This window comes from Vollenhovia emeryi, unplaced genomic scaffold (assembly GCF_000949405.1).
Source record: "Vollenhovia emeryi isolate VEMERY1.0 unplaced genomic scaffold, V.emery_V1.0 DF939145.1, whole genome shotgun sequence".
NCBI lineage: Eukaryota > Metazoa > Arthropoda > Insecta > Hymenoptera > Formicidae > Vollenhovia > Vollenhovia emeryi.
In genome coordinates this window covers 2533516-2546111 of record NW_011967221.1, presented here as the reverse complement: position 1 = coordinate 2546111, position 12596 = coordinate 2533516, and the positions used below count along the sequence as shown (strand labels likewise).

The following is a 12596-nucleotide window of genomic DNA, read 5'->3' as shown; positions in this document are numbered from 1 at the left end:
CGCCGAGGAAGGGTTGCTCCACGGGCCAGTCGGCACCGCGCTCGCCACCATCCAGCCGGCGGTCGCCTCGCGCCGGGGCGCTCCATTCAGCCGACCAGGCAGTAGGGAGAGTCAGCGACGAGTCAGACGAACGAGCGGGCGCCAGTCTACGGTGGGCGCACCGCGCGACACCACGTTCCGCTCCGCGATAGAGCCGGGCGCCTCTCTGTTGGACGCGCGCACGTCCGGCGTTCTCTCGTTTATTGTAATTACGCTACGAGTGCACGCGTATAGTAAAGTGATTATCCCTCGCCGTGGCGAAACCGCGGACGGACGCGGCAGTGGTGACGGACGCAACCGGGCAACCCCTTTCCACCCAACCCCCTCTTCCCACCCGCCACGAGTGTGTGTGAGATACAGTGCCGACCGAAAGGATCTATCTATCTATCGGTGATCTCTCTCTGTGATTGCATAAGAGGTATGTGTGCCGCGCGAGTGATCGTATCGCCCGCGACGTCGGGTGATCTTGATTGATACCGTTTCGCGCGTCCCGCCGACTTTGTCCAGGAGGATTTGCGTGCGCGCCGCGAGGCTCCCTCGCGGGTTTCGCCGCTCGCCGCCGCGTATCCGGTCCGCCCGCGCGGATCGCGTTACGGATCCGGCGATCGACGATCGATCGCTCTCGTAGGGGGTGAAAGCGGAGAGGCGGCCCCCGGAGCGGCGGCCGGCCGCGCTAACGCGCGTCGAGTGCGTCGTGTGCGGCAGGTATTGTTTTTCACGATCCCGCGCGCAGATGGGTTACGCGCGAGGTTTTTCTCCCGTGCGTCGCGCGGGGACGCGAGAAAAACATCATCGAACGGGGCGTTTGCGTGCGGCGAACGCGAATGGGCGAACTTAAATTCGATATCCCGCGAGGGGGTGTCGTAATACTCTTCCAACGATATTTTCGAGATAACGCGGTCGCTCAAAGGCCACCGGGCGTCTTTTATTTTGCGTCACGTTAATCTCGCTGCATTCAGTTACGCGCGGGTAAAGTGACAGCAATTTTCCCCGCAAACCAACTGTTCCGCCCTTTCCCTTGTATGACGCAAACTGGTGGGAAGTCGCGCTTCTTAACGCCCGGAATAATCGGGACTCTCAGAAAAATTAAGCGAGGGAGATAATTTTATTTCTCCCGAGATAAACCAACATTTCCATTCCTGAAAGCGAAGAAGATCTTTAAAGACACGGTCTCGGTTGGCTCTTGAGATTAAATCTGACACTCGCGCAGGATTACGTTGCGATTGAATTAAATTCAAAATGCGTGAAGTGATATTAGACAATTCTCCCCGACTTCAGTAAATTGCGTTACTGGCCGCTAAGCAAGGAAGTTGCGCTACTTTTACATTTCACGCCGAGCCGTTTCTTTAATTAATTTTATTTGTATTAAGTTAAATGTGCGACTGTACCGTGTCCTTAGGTGAATTGGGTTTTTACCTTTGACTTATTTAACGTGTACCTTTTTTACATATGAGAGGAGCTGATGAAGGTTCAGTCAAGTTGAAAAACGTTTAAGCATATATTTAGTTTTTATCAAACAACCAACGAGAATGCCATGTAGGTCCAAGCGGGATGTAGGCAGCCCAATAATTCAAATCTTATTATGTGAATTCATATACCGTTTTTCCATCTGTCTTGTGCGCCGGTTTCTTTTCGGACGTAACACAGTTTCGTTAGACGGAATATTGTCCTCAGCAAATTCACGTGTTAATCGATGAACGCTTTCGTTCAATCGATCTTATTTACTAAACCACTTTGTATATAATCGAAGACTGGTTCCTGGCTCATAAATTGGCCTGCTATTGCCCTGCTTTAGTTAATTTTAACATTCAAATTTCACACGTGTTATACACATATCAAATATCGTTTAGTTTGCCAAGATGTTTTTTTAAAATATTCTCCGACGCTTTCTAAGGCAACGGTAGCTCCGAAAAATCGGGACCCGTTGTTTCTTCCTATAATTGAATTTATTCTGAAAGAAAGGTAAAGATGAATTGAAAAAATGAATCAAAGTTTCCAAGGTTTTTTTCAATTTAATACTTAATCGTTTTGTGTAAAAGTAAAAAAGGATGAATAAGGAAATATTTACAGTCATGATACACAGAGAGAAAAAAATAGTTGCAGTTATCACAATCTCACTATAATTTATAGTCATTTCTGGACCCAACCATATTTTTATAATTCTTCTAACTACGTAAGTTATGGTTGACCTAACAATGTATTATAGTTCTCATAGACACTATATTGGTCCATGCAACTTACGATATGGTTGTCATAAACCAAAACGAGCTTTTAATTTGGTAAGGTGTACTATAAATATTGCAATAACAACCACAAGTAAAATTTCAAATAACTATATGTAACAGTAATAATCGTATTTATATTGAAAGTAATACAATACATTGCGTTCACTACGTTCATTGGTTAAATCACTTTGTACTCATAAAGAATAGTACAAGATAGCATCTTTCAAAGAAAAGATAAGTAATCTTATACGAATGCGTAAACTTATCCGTGTTTATAACACCCTAAGCGGTTTTTTACTTACGAGAGAGTCTTGTACCGCGCGTCCCTCTAGTGAAGACATTCCGAATCACTTCACTTTTGTTTACCATGCGAATAGTAAAGTGGATGATAGAAAGTATAATTAAATTTACTATTATTGTACTTGCACCTACTATATATGTAAAACTAATTAATTTAGTTACTATTCACCATTTTAATATTTTACCAGAATAATGGTTAAAAGCTTCGTAAATAATAGTAAAATTTTTATGCTGGTTGGCGTCACTATGACTATGTGGTTGTTATTACTAATATTATAGTGATAATTACTATAAAAATGATATTCCTGACTATAATTATTTTACTATGCAATTATAGTCGCAAATACTACGTACTTTTTTCTCTCTGTGTATGGGATAAAAATTCTCATTCGAAGTATGATACGGCGTTTATTCTCGTGATTTTATTTATTTAAAAAAAGTTGCATGAATAAAAAAAACGAATCTAAGCTGTCTGCGCTTCTGTCCAATTGAATGCTTAATCATTTCGTGTAAAAATAAAAAAGATGAGTAAGGAAATACTGTAATATGATATACACGAACTCTCTCATTCGAAGTCGATTTCATCAAACATAAACCATCAGAACTTTCTGGCTGATTCATATTGTAAAGCAGTCACGCTCTGGACGTTTAAGGTGATATTCACGTTTCACGGATATAAAACGAGAGCTTTCAGTGTTCATTGCCAGTTGTGCACTGACTTGCTACAAATCATATTGAAACATTTCAATGGAAACTCAATGGGTCTACGATAAGTACTTTGACGCTATACACATTTCCCGTCAAGACTTTTCTTTTATTAATAATAAGCCGAATAAAAGAACAATCGACTCTCTTTTAATAATCGAATAAAAAGGATACTGTATAGAAACTGCGAGGCGTTTTATCGCTTACATGTTTATGGTTATATTAAATATCGTTTTAATCTTTAATGTAATGAATACTTGAATGTAATGAACACTTTCTATGAATAATGTAACGCGATTTGATTAATAACTGTTCATATATATTATAGTTTGAATTGATTAATGGTTTTCTCATACATATTATAATCTGTGAGCTTAATTAATTAGAATTTATTACAGTTTATGTATTTATAATTCATGTATTCCTCTTTTTAAATTTTTATCCTCTTTAAATATCAAATATTAACAGATTTATAGTCGTCGTTTCTATGCATTTTTCTTGCAACGGGAAGACTTGTGCTCATCATAAACTTAATAAGTTGCTACGTTAATATTGGCCCTCAATATTCCAAATTTTCTTGCCGATTACGAAAGCTCCATATTAAAATATTATATGACATTTATACCAATCTTACATCAGACAAATCAAGAATCAATTCTCTTGCTAGATACACGGAGTGAATTTTCTCTTAAAATTTACCCGGGGAGGAAACCGCTGAGGGCATTACGGTGTACAGATTTACGACATTACTGGGCGTTACTAGGGATTACTAGGCATTTTTTGGGCATTAGGCCTTGCTGGGGCATTATAGAGATAAAATAAGATAATAAGATAAAGTATAAGATTTTGGTTATCGGTTTCCCCCTCGAATTTACCCTGCAAATCATGTAATCGTGGGATAACGTGGCATTTTGAAGAACTGTATGAGAGTTTTTTAAAATTTTACCACACATTCTACTAACAAAATGTATACTAAGTACAATTGCCAGTGGGAATGTATGGTAAAACTTAAAAAAACTCTCATAAAATTCTCTGAAATGCCATGCTGCCCCACGATTACACGATTCTCTCTGTGTAGTATTAAAAACTACGCGAAAAGAAGCAATCTATCAAATAGGGTGCAAAGGAGATTCTTTATGTTGATCGTAAAACAAAAGACTTTTCGCATAAATTGGGATTAAGAGGATCGTGATTTATATTTCGAGTGTGCAATCCGATTTCGTTCCGTCTCATAATTTGGAACGATTCAAAAATGTTCTACGTATATATCATAATAACAGTAATTTTAAAGGATCCGCATGCCGATATCGCGCACCGCGTTTCCTTGGGCCCTGAAAAACAGCAGACGGCCACATTTCCGGCTCTAATGTCCGCCATAAATTCACGCGCGTCGCCCAATTTCTCATCATTTTAGTCATCCCGCGGAGATGGCCCCAAGTAGTGCTGTTACATTTATATCCTGATTTAGATTCCGGGATGCAGGCGCAATTCAGAGCCGTGTACGCGAATACACTTTGAAAACTCGGGGTAGGATTATCTGAAATTTAAACAACGCGCAGATTTTGATCCTCGCATCCTCCGCGTCGCAGGTTAAACAAAAGGGTCAAATTAGTTTGAATCCCCACGAGGCTACTTCCGCCCGTTATTATACTGACCGAGGCAATTCCAAATACAGTATGCAAATACCAGAACGCGTGACTTTTGAATTTCGGCATGCCGCATGCGTGGAGCGCCGCGTACAATGCACGGGCGTGCTATTAACGGTATTTGTCCTCGACAATTGGCTAGCGATATTATCGAGGAAATACCTTTGCGCGAGCATTTAGTCAAATACTCGTCAAAGGGATGTATAGGGAAATTGTCGGATGCCGGCAGCCAATCCGTCTTCCATTATCCTACCTAGTCATCCAGTTCCTCCCGCAATCTGTCATTCGGGAAAACGAAACAAAGTTACGTAACCGAGGCAGCGAGGCGAAACTTGACGCTGAATTGAAATCACGACTTAAGCCTCAATTTTCCCAAACAAAGACATGCGTACGTGCGGCGACGCCGTAGGGTGCGAAGGGAGCGAAACTTAAAATCTCTTTAGATTCTATTAATTACGTCATTGCGGTAAATCCTGCTCGGAATACGAGACGCCACCCAGGGAACCGGGAACAAAAGAAACCGTCTGGAATCTCACGGTTCTTTAGACAAGTCGACTTTCATTACTGCTCCGATATTAGTTTGCGGATCATTAGTTATAGCGTGGTAAAACCGAAGATTGATATTGATTGCGGCAGGCGGTATTAATATCAATTTATAAAAGAAGAAAATCTCATTAGAAAAAAAAAGAAATCGTCCAAAAACTCTCTACGCGCGCTACAGGAAAAGTGTAACAAAGCGTTTCGCCGTGTAGCTCCGAGGATTTCGTTTGTATTTGCGTTTAAAGTATTTTTAGGGAATTTTTTTTACAACAACCGAAAATATTTCGTTTGCCAATTTAGTGCGGACCTACTGGTAAACTAGCATAGAAAAAAATACGGCATAAAAGTAAATACGACATGCATGGGCCGCGAGTACACGTGGTAAAGATATTTTTTGGCAGTAGCGGGGTTTGGGTAGCGAAGGCGAGACACCCCTTGGTTATCGCAAATTGAAAATCCTAAATATCAATAACGCTCTCGGGGGGGGGGGGTGTGCCGCTGAGTCTAATAGTTGGACGTTTCGGTACAATCAGATTCTAGAGAGATATCTTGCCGGGGGCCAATTCCGGAAACCGGCGAACAAGCGCGAACTTAGTTACTCTAGAACCGCGGATGAGACATGTCAAACAATTTAGCTGCGACTGCAAAGCTGCGCTATAGATTCCGGTAGCTCTAGTCAGATTGCACGGCGGCGGTAAAGAACGGGGCGCAACAGAGAGGACGGAGTGCCTCTAACTGACCGAAACGAATGGGACATGCTGCGCTCGATAGACCCAATGAACCGGCGCGTATTTACTACGTGAAATTTCTTAAGTTAGACCGGCCACGCGTCGAGAAGTTTCTGTGTCATTTCACTTCCGGCCGCAGATTTGATTTTCGACCCTCCCGGGGACGGATCTTCGCCGTCGTCCGTGCGCTCCACGGGCGTCTCGTGTAGCGGGCGTATAAGCAACTGCTCATGAAAATGCATAATCCCAAAGACACTCTCGTAACATCAAACACCAAGAAGTTCCGGGCTAAGAAGTTTCCCCGAAAAGTTTCCCAGACTATCGGCGGGATGGCCGGACACGGAATTTTCTCACCTATTCCCGCGCGCGCGCTGACGTAAAGGGGATCTAACAAATTAAGCTGTATATACATGTTTCACGTGTCCATCAAAACTTTACCCTCGCTTAACTTTTACGGCAAATCAAGAGAAACCCCCGCGACTAGTGCGAGAGGTGGAAGGAGGGGGGAGATTAAAGGTAAACGGAACGGCGGTGGCGCAATCACAACGAGACTCGAATGGAAGTTTAAAGGACAGGGACGAATAGGGATTATCGCCGTAAGTGTGTGTATAGTTGAAATCTGTGTAGCGTATCCGTTACAGCATATCGTGTCAGCCAAAAATAAAAGTGGCGGGGCATGCAACTGTGTTCCTCGCAGCGTTTCTATCCCTGTCGGGCGCGACGTCTGCACCGAGATCGATACCGTAGCTACGACGAAGAGGAAGGTCGTGCGTTCTTTCAGGGTCCTTCAACACGAACGGGGCTGCGTTTGCATATATGTGACCTCCGGTTTCCGTAAACCGCTGTACACTTCTATACCTGGTATTTCGCTATAATTCTCGGTCGATCTGGCGACTAGAAGTGCCGCGCATTCATCCCCGTTCAATCGGACGCTTCTCGGAATCGATAGAAAACCGCTGTCAGTACAATCTTATGCCGCATACAAGATAAAATGGTACATGTGTGACTGTGCAAGACTGTTATTATATTGATTGTACTATAATTTTAGATACCTGGCGTATCTAATGCGAGGGAAAATCTCGGCAAACTTTACACGTATGAAAGTCAAAACACAGTATTTCAAAGTTATATTGAAATAACGCGGTATAGAGATATTATTTGTAAATCATTTAATGGATATTAATGCAAGTGATTGACTTTGAACACAAATTTTGATAGATATTATTGTGATATTTTGCACCTATGAAAATTTCAGCATTATTTTAAAGTTATATTGAGATAACGCGGTATAGAGATACTATTTGTATACAGTTCAATGGATATTAATGCAAGTGATTGATTTTGAAGATAATTTTGGCAGATATTTTTGTGTTATTCAATCGGAAATATTGTACAGGTAACAATTGCTGAGCAAGTGGAAAGCCCCATCCTTTGGTGAGCGCTTCTAAATTTCGTTTGTTGTTTAGTCGGGGGTCAGGACGAGGATCAGCCTGGCTTTAGTTTAGATTAGGATCAGGTCGTTAAGCTAATAGGTCGGTCGTAGATTATGTAATTAATACGAGCAGTTCGGAAGTTTATTTTCACGATTAAAATAGAAAAGTCTTTCCCCGTGGTCGATCACATTGTTGAATCATATTATTTTTCTGTTAATAATTAATACATTAAATTTTAGTTAAATTATATCTAATGCATTGCGCTGCATTGCGTTAATTGCTAATCGCTATTAAATTATATAAATTAAATGATATCAGCTTACCTTAAGCTGCTATTTTATTCTTACGAATTGGATATAAAGTAAATTATTTCTTCTTAAACGGGCGACTTATTTAAGAAGAGAAGTGAGTTGAAAACGAATCGATAGACCAATTTACATGAAACGTAACGTTCCAGTTTCGCTGACGTAAAACTGGTGGTTTTGTCAATTGGACTGACGCATTTATCGACGGATAATTTATGTGTAAATGCAGCGGCACCGCATTACCAAGGCGTTACCACGAAACGTTCTCCAATAATTGCGAATCGGCTAATCGAACAGCATGACACTATAAAAGCGGTTTATCCCGCATCGTAACGCCCAGCGTTTAAAGTCGCGCGAGATTTATACTTCTCGCCGCGTAACTATAACGGACGATAAATTTAAGCCGGCACAATACCTAATCCGACAAGATGAAGAACTATTACCGGGCACCCGGATACAAAAGCGAAAAGAAGCAGACACAAATAATGTCCGGGGGAAAGTTATATCGAGCGCCAATTTAAATGATAATTTTCGGGAAGCGAAATTTTTCCCCTTGTCCTTGGAGATATTTCGCAGCCGGCCATTTCGATGATAATGCGCTTGGACGAAAGAGAAAAGATGTTGAATTGTCGCGCTAACTGATGTCCGCTGGCATCGGCCATTGTACCGACGATGAATTCAAATGCCCAGGGCTGCCTTTAATTTGTAGAATAAAAAGAGCCCGACAATTTCTCGTACGCGCGTTTAATATAATCCGGGATAAACATGACTCCGTTCATAATAACGCTTTCCGTGGAGTAGCAACAAGTTGTTAGACGCTTTATAATAATCAGGAAGTTTGTTGCCCGTTTTACGATAAGTTGTCCGTATAGTTCACGCAACACCGATACTATTACTTCCAGACCGTGTAACCGTCGCGTACACAGCTATTTGAGATATCTAGTTTTCGATATAACGTCACATTGCTGATAACGCTCGTACCAATGGTAAATTACATAAAATATATCTTTTAATACAGTCCCTCGCAACGACGCCTTTTTACACTCGCTTACGCCACGGCCATTGAAAGTATCGCGGGGGTAGAGCAGTTTTATCTCAATAATAATTAAGACCTGAAACCACCACGCTCTCCCCCCCCCCCCCGCTGATCATATCATATTTCTCCTCGGGGAAAAGGAGTAATAAAAAGTAAATGTCACAATATTTACCGAACCGGCGCGGCGGTCGTCTTCGGCGCTAAACGATGAGATTTTATTGCGGCAGGCCCCCGCGGGACTTGAAAGCGTGGAAATTGAACAAATTCCTCGATGACTATATCTCGATTTCCGGATTTTTATAACTGCAAAATACCCGGCGGAAAGTTTCGTGCCGGAGCTAAACTGCAATGCAAATAGACAAACTTTGACGAGGGGGGTGGGGGGGGGGGAGGAAAAAAGCGTAGCGCGCGCGTTAATGAAAATCTAATAGCACGCAGGATCCCGAAAAGCGAATTTGTTATCATGCGCGATTAAGCAAACAAAGTCTGAAAATAGTAGGGAAGGCCGGTTCGGTTGACGCGGCCGAGTTTTGTTTGATAACCGTCTGCTTTACCGCAACTTGACTACTCGCGAGCGTAAAAACACGTCGAGGTATATACACTTACTTTACTCGATGCCGATCGACAACGGGATATTGGCGTGCATAAACGTGCGGTGCATGTCGCGTGCGCGCGCAAGTGCACACGCGAACCCCCATTACGTACAGACGGCCTCGGAAAATTCGCTAAGCCAGCGGTGCCTTTCCGGTTCCGTTTTGCTCGAGAGAAAGAAGGAGGGCGAGGGAAAAAAACAAAGAGCCATAAAGGATACGTTTTCCGCGGGAGGACCTTGAGGTTCCGCGAGCAAAGGGATATCCAGATGGAATTTCACTCGCGATGCCTTGGAGAACGGCATATACGCGGCGCAGCCCACGCTGCGTCCGTTATATCGAGGGATAAAAGTTCAGCCTTAAAGCGGCGGGGCTGCCTTCGAATGGCCCTGTGGATTTCGCGGAACAATAACACGCGCCGTTCCATTGCGCGGCCCTCCATCATGAAGAGTTTGCATTATAACATAACGGGAAGATATTAGGGACAAGCTGCACCCCAGCATTGTGCAAGAATGACGGTGCACGACTTATTTTTCGAGTTTTCTTCCGTTGCATTCAACGTGACTCGCTGTACTCCCGCCCTTCTTCGATTCTGTCATTGTGCTCGAAATTTTACACGTACACTATTACGGGACATTTCTGCGTGCAATCGATTGCGTTACGCTAAATCTAAAGGCTAAATCCTTGGCCGTGAAAGTAAAGCCGACTTAGCTTGGTTAATTAATGCGGGATCAAGAATCTCATACGATTTCCGCTAGATTACCGTTCTATAATGTAGACCTAGAGATACATGTAGTTTTAGAGGAAACTAATCTGAATAGGCGTTCCACGTAATCGGTCGGAGATTATGTCATCCGGCGAGCTTTTGTACCGTCTGTCGTAAATAACGCGATGTAAAGTGCTTTCTATAGCGCTAGAAATAAAGTAATTGAGAAACTTTATGGCGGCTATCGCGACTAATTGTAAGAAGACTAGCTAATTTCGAAACACAGGGCTTGTTTTCTGTTCCTGCACTGGTGAACTAGTGCAGTAAGCTAGAATGAGAAAAAATATACTTGTCTTACTCCAATTTATTGCACTAGTTCATCAGTGCAGGAACAGAAAACAAACCTATAATATTGGAATGTTTCCTGAGAACGTTATGTAACAAAAGAATAGTTTCTAATTGAAACTATATGTTAATTGATATTAATCGTGACAATGATGTAATCTGCAAGGAAAATTGGACTACTCGCGATAAAAGTTGCGTCCTCCCGAGATAGGGGATAATGGCAGGACTTAAAGAAAATTTCAACAGATTTGTCACACTAAAAGAGAACGCGCGCGGTATCCCCTTGAATGACAGATCCAGCAAAGCGAGAAAATGGCACAGCGGGTTCGCTGAACCTCGCTTTTAATAATTAACGCGAAAAATCTCACTGAGATTGCGGCGGCGATACGCGTTTCTTCGTAATTCAAGCAACGCCACTTGGCAAACGTATTTCTCCGTAAGCTCCTCTTTAAGCTGCATCGTACTGTTTATGTGACCTCGCACGCCGACGAAAAAGCTCGGCCAAGCTCGATATCGTGTTTCTCAGGGTCTCACGAAACTTGTGCCGGGCGTACAATAAAGATGCCTTTCTCTCTCGTGGCCACTTCCCTAGACTTTAAAACTTGCCGGACCGAAGTTTTCCCCGCGTAATTAATTACGTCATTAGAGCATTTTTTCATGTCACAGCCAACCGCGTAGCAAAATGCATTTTTGCTGACAGCCATTATCTTTTGACGATAATGTCAAGCGACGTGTCATCATCCGAGCGAAGAGTAATTATTGATAACACTTGAGCGAAATTCGATTATCAGGAATTTTCCGTCGTAAATTATTGATCTTAAATCATTTCCTTCTTTGTTCCTTATTGTTATCTATTGCGCGGACCTGAAAATATAGCGACTTTGAGCTAATTGTAAGGGACAGAGCCGCGTATAAGAAATATATATCGCTTTTATTTTACATACGCATGTATTATTTGCTTATCTTACTAATTTATTTCTTTTTGTAGTCAGATAGCGCTATCTGGTCGATTTATTTTATGTTTCATGAATTGTTATTACACGCGCACCGCGCGATCACACGTGAAGAATATCAAAGAAATGAAGATTTATTTAAAAAGGGGTAATATACCGCAAATACGTGAAATATAGCTGGAGTGTATCTAAATACATTAATATATAAATTACGCTGTGATATCGAAATCGTAAATGTGCTATACGGCATAGGTAATGATTATCTACTTTACGTCTACTATTTTATAACTAAATTGCACATTAACGCCATATTTCCACTTTGATCAGCGGCGAACGACTCGCTGGATGCATAAACGAATTTTGATAATGTTTCGCTACTTTTAGGATTAAATGATACGCCACACGCGAGATGATTTTACCTCAACCGTTTGATGCAAAATGTGTGTGCGTACATTACAATCCATTATATGTAAATTTAGATTAACGTCGATGAAATTGGCGAGTGAATCTCCAAATTCTATTGTAAAAGGTCACCGTGTAGCAAACGTGATGGTTGACTTTCGTTAAAGGAGGCGAGGGTCCTCCCCCAGTGAGCCACCGGCGGACGTAAAAGGAAGGCTAGTTTATTTACTCTACACGTACTGATATATGTTGTTTGCCCGCTATTCGCTTTTGCGCACGCAAAGAATATGAAATTAACCCCTTTTATCTGAATAGCAAGTCCAGCTCGTGACCATCGTGAATCAAGCAGTTGGAGTTATATCACGCGTGCAATGTGCAGTCTGCATAAATCATGAAACAAATGTTCCGGTTTTATTGCTACAATATAAAGTATATTATGTTACATTGAAAAAGTTATTTTGAATTTTCAAGAAAACGATGCATGTTTGATGAAATCAACGTCACCGCCGTGACATTTCACAAATATCGCATGAGAATATTCTTCCTATAATTGGCGCTTCTGAAATATTGCAGAAATAATTTTGACTTGATTTGAACATCCTAAAGAAGCAACGTAATATTTAACAGCAATTTATGGTAATTA

General features: G+C 41.9%; 1 protein-coding gene across 1 annotated transcript in view; it reads left to right on the top strand.

Moving 5' to 3' along the window:
- The first annotated feature begins 380 nt into the window (after positions 1-380).
- LOC105566380 (slit homolog 3 protein-like) overlaps positions 381-12596 on the top strand; it is a 97478-nt gene continuing 85262 nt past the window's right edge. The window contains exon 1 of the mRNA XM_012020320.1: positions 381-457. The gene's annotated coding sequence lies outside the window, so the exon portion shown is untranslated. The remainder of the gene's footprint in view (positions 458-12596) is intronic.